Raw genomic sequence first — 5,054 nt, 5'->3', positions numbered from 1 at the left:
CGGAAATGTACAGAACAAGATTGTTCGTAAGACCGTCGTACAAGGAAGTACCATTTTTCGGAGGGTCTCCGCATGAAACCTATTCTTTCATATCATAATTTCCCGTAATATCATAATTAGCCCCTTTCAGATAGAACGCAAAATGCCACACTGGCAGAAAATCTATAATATTTTACCAAATGTCCTAATGGACAAATTGTAAAATGATTTATTTAAAAATAAAAAACCTTGAAATCTTTAAAAAAAAAAAAAAAAAAACTGGCCGGAAAATGAGCAAACAAGATTCTTCGTGTGGGCGTCCAGTGGGAAGTACCATTTTTCGAGGTACCACTTTTTGGAGGTGTTCCTCATGAAGTCTGATCTAACCAATCGTAATTATCAGCTGCATGGAGTGTTCTGCAAGAATGAAATGGCCGAAATTGAAGGGAAAATATGCAAACAATATTCCTCGTATCCGCATGCACTGGGAAGTACAATTTTTCGGCCGGGTTCCGCCTGAAACCTCCTCGCACACATCATAATTTCCTGCTATAAGGCCCCTTCAGATAGAACGAAAGATGCGGTACTGATCGGAAAATGTACAGAACAAGATTGTTCGTAAGCGCTTCGTATGGGAAGTACCATTTTTCGGAGGTGTGTCTCGTAAAGCCTGTTCTAACCAATCATAATTATCTGCTGCATGGAGTGTTCTGCAAGAATGAAATGGCCGAAAATCGCCGGAAAATGTGCGAGCAAGATTCTTGGTGTGGACGTCTATTGTGAAATACCATTTTTCGGAGGGTTTCTGCGTGATACCTGTCCTTACATATCATACTTTCCTGCTATTATGCCCTTTCCGAAAGAACGAAAAATGCGATTCTGGCCGGATAATGTACACAACAAGTTTGTTCGTAAGCCCATCGTAGAGGAAGCACCATTTTTCGGCCGGTTCTGCCTGAAACCTCCTCGCACACATCATAATTTCCTGCTATTAGCCCCCTTCAGATAGAACAAAAAATGCGATACTTGCCGGAAAATGTGCAAACAAGGTTCTTCGTATACGCGTCCAGTGGGAAGTACCTTTTTTCGGCCGGTTCTGCCTGAAACCTCCTCGCACACATCATAATTTCCTGCTATTAGCCCCTTTCTTATAGAACAAAAAATGCGATACTGGTCGGGAAATGTACAGAACAAGATTGTTCGTAAGCGCGTCCTGTAAGAAAAGCCAGTTTTCTATGGTAGTGTGCGTGAAGCCTGCTCTTACACATCATAACGTCCTGATGTAAGGCCCTTTCAGAAAGGGCGAAAAATCCAATACTTGTCTGATAATTTACAGTACAAGATCCTTCGCATGCGCATCGTTTGCGAAGTATCATTTTTCCAGCTTTTCCGCATGAATCCTGCTCTTACATATCTTAATTTCCTGCTATATCCCTTTTACGGAATAAACGAAAAAGCCCGGTCTGGCCCTGAAATGCACAGAACAAGATTGCTCGTAAGCGCGTCGTACAGAAAGTACCATTTTTCCGAGGGTCTCCTCGTGAAACCTGTTCTTACAAATCATAATTTCCTGCTATTAGCTCCTTTCAGACAGAACGAAAAATGCGACACTGGCCCGAAAATGTGACGACAATATTCTTCGTATGGACGTCGTTTAAAAGAGCCATTTTTCGGTGGTAGAGCGCGTGAAACCTGCTCTTACACATCATAATACCCAGATGCAAGACCTCTTCAGAAAGTGCGAAAAATCCAATACTTGCCTGATAATTAACAGTACAAAATAATTCGCATGCGCATAGTTTGGGAAGTATCATTTTTCCAGCTTTTCCGCATGAAACCTGTTCTTATATATCATAATTTCCTGCTATATCCCGTATCCGGAATAAACGAAAAATGCGATACTGGCCGGAAAATGTGCAAACAAGATTCTTCGTATACGCGTCCAGTGGGAAGTACCATTATTCGGCCGGGTTCCGCCTGAAACCTCCTGGCACACATCATAATTTCCTGCTATAAGGCCCCTTCAGATAGAACGAAAAATGCGGTACTGGCCGGAAAATGTACAGAACAAGATTGTTCGTAAGGGCGTCGTATGGGAAGTATCATTTTTCGGAGGTGTTCCTCGTGATGCCTGATCTAAACAATCACAATTATCAGCTGCATGGAGCGTTCTGCAAGAATGAAATGGCCGAAACTGAACTGAAAATATGTAAACAAGATTCCTCGTATCCGCATGCAGTGAGAAGTTCCATTTTTCGGCCGGTTCCGCCTGATACCTCCGCCTATACATCATAATTTCCTGCTGTAAGGCCCATTCAGACAGAACGAAAAATCTGAAACTGGCCGGATAATTTATCGTACATCATTCTTGGCATGCGCATCGTTTTCGAAGTACCATTTTTCGAGCTTTTCCGCATGAAACCTACTTTACATATCATAATTTCCTGCTATATTTCGTTTACGGAATAAACGAAAAATGCGATACTTCCCGGAATATGTACAGAACAAGATTTTTCGTAAGCGCGTCGTGCTGAAGTACCATTTTTCGAAGGTGTTTTTCGTGAAGCCTGCTCTAACCAATCATAATTTGCTACTATTATGCCCTTTTAGGAAGAAGGAAATATGCCACACTGGCCGGAAAATGGGCAAAATAGATTCTTCGTGTGGGCGACCAGTGTGAAGTACCATTTTTCGGAGGGTCTCTGCGTGAAACAAGCTCTTACACATCATAATGTCCTGATGCAAAGCACCTTCAGAAAGGGCGAAAAATCCAATACTTGCCTGATAATTTACAGTACAAGATCCTTCGTATACGCGTCTTATGGGGAGTACCATTTTTCGGAGGGTTTCCGCGTGAAACCTGTTCTTACATATCACAATTTCCTGCTGTATAGAGCGTTCAGAAAGAACTAAAAATCCGATACTGGGCGGGATATGTATAGAACAGGATTCTTCGTTTATACGTCCTGTGAGAAGAACTTTTTTTGGTAGGGTTTCCACGGGCTACTTTTTCTTACACATCATGTTCTCTTTATGGGATGTTCGTATTTCGAATTACGAATTTACTCCAGTCCTTTTCATCATAAAATACCATCATAATTAGGCTGTGTTTTTGCGCAAATTTATATTTTTGTTACTCATATGTGTAATTAATTGTGATTTGGCTCAGCTATTAAAAAATTATAGTGCATCCTAAATACTTTATATACTTTTGTATGTTTTATGTATTCTATGCAATTTTGTATCTTCAATTTTCACATAAAAATTGCCAGTTTGATAATCCCACTAAATGTCGCCATTCATTGCACTGCATATTCACTCATTTTCATTTCGGTATCACAAGATTTTCTTCAAGATGGAGGAAATTATTGGTACTTGCGGTCACCGAAATTGATTACTTTACTGTTCGACATATCCTTTGCGATATCGTTTTCGCGCTTTGGTATATCACTCACTGATGTTAAGATCCGGACAGGTTACGACGTTCTCCAGTTTCCACCAATTTGGTGACACTGTCGCTATAGTCTTGCTATGCTCTGCTCGAGTTATTGCGAGGTAACGCGTGAAACGAGGCCGTAAATAATATGGAAAACCAGGCTGGGATGTGCCGCGACATCCGGGTGAATGCGCTTGAATACGTTTCCGGAGGACCAAGATACGCGAAATAAAAGTATCAGGTGCGGAGATGGTGATAAACCTGTGGCTATGGGTTGGGTCGTGTACGAGTGTAAGCAAAAGAGGGAAGAGTAGGTGATTCCTGAGTATGCAGAGGATGACCCGAGATGTTATATTTCAAAGTGGGGCGTTCTCCGAGGAGCCGTGAATACCTTAATAGTTATAAGATGTATTCGCATGTGGCTGCTATACACCAGTTGTCCCCTCTAAACGTATTCGAACGTTCTAGTCATCTCCAGCACGAAACGATGCGGCCCTGGACAGCCGTTTTCCAGTTGGGGATATGACGAGGACCGAGGTACAACCTTCGTAGAAGACGATGCACTGGCTGTATCCTGGTTATGCCGAGGAAAATTGCAGGAATACTCGAAATTGGCGCAGCGAGAGTATCCACGTCGTGCAATAGAATTACGCTCGTCCTGCTACTTGCTCGAAATGTCTGGTTTTCAGGGCAATCTTCTTGATGTTCGATGCAGATCGTTGGGTCTCTGTATCTGTTGCACCAACAAGGGGGTGAAACCGAGGGAAGAGTTAAAATTCTTGTGTTAAACTTTTCTAACTAAATTGTGTTTTTGTTTAAATAAAGGATTGGAACTGCTTTTGTTAAGTCGATGTTTTAATTCAAGGAAACAGCGTGTTCTTTATTAGAGATGAATTTATTAAGTACAGGTAATGATAATTGTCTTTTACTTTTTAGTTACGTTTGTTTAGAATATATTTATGAATATAAAACAGATAGTGAAGAGTACTTTGCACAATAGTTTAGCAACTAAATAACGTTTAAACATTTTTTGTACAATATTATAGATTAACATCATTAAATGGGATAATCAGATGGTTCTAGCGTGTAGAATTTTGCTTTCTTTATTACTAATTTTCTAACTGTTATGCGGGAGAGTTTATTAATAGTGTTAATTTGTTGTAATAACAGTGTTTGATATACACTCGAACGAAACTTTATCTCCTAGTAGAAAAGTCAGTAAAGGCAAGATACCCCTATTATATATTCTAAATCAAGAGAATATATGAAAGATTCTTAAAAAATTTAAATACACCTAAACCTTTTCTAAATTCATAGAATAAACCACAAAAAAGAAACGACTAACCGCGCAGACACAATAAAAAATCCAGCGTTAGCACACGAATCGAGAGAGACCGTAGCTGGAACATTGGAGGAAGATTCCCGGCGTACCTGTCCGGAGGAAATGAACAGGCTTCATAAATCTGGCCAACGATACGGTGCTCCCGGTAATCACGTCATTACGTGAACAACCGAACGAATGCGCTCACGGACAGCATCTCGCGCTATTTAATAATGAGAGGCTCTCTATTACTCAATGCCTATTAGAGAGGGGATGAAACCAGCGAATGGGAGGAACAGATAATAAGGGGGAAAGAGA

This window comes from Bombus pyrosoma, linkage group LG13, assembly GCF_014825855.1.
Source record: "Bombus pyrosoma isolate SC7728 linkage group LG13, ASM1482585v1, whole genome shotgun sequence".
NCBI classification, from domain to species: domain Eukaryota; kingdom Metazoa; phylum Arthropoda; class Insecta; order Hymenoptera; family Apidae; genus Bombus; species Bombus pyrosoma.
Note: the sequence above shows the minus strand (reverse complement) of the source record.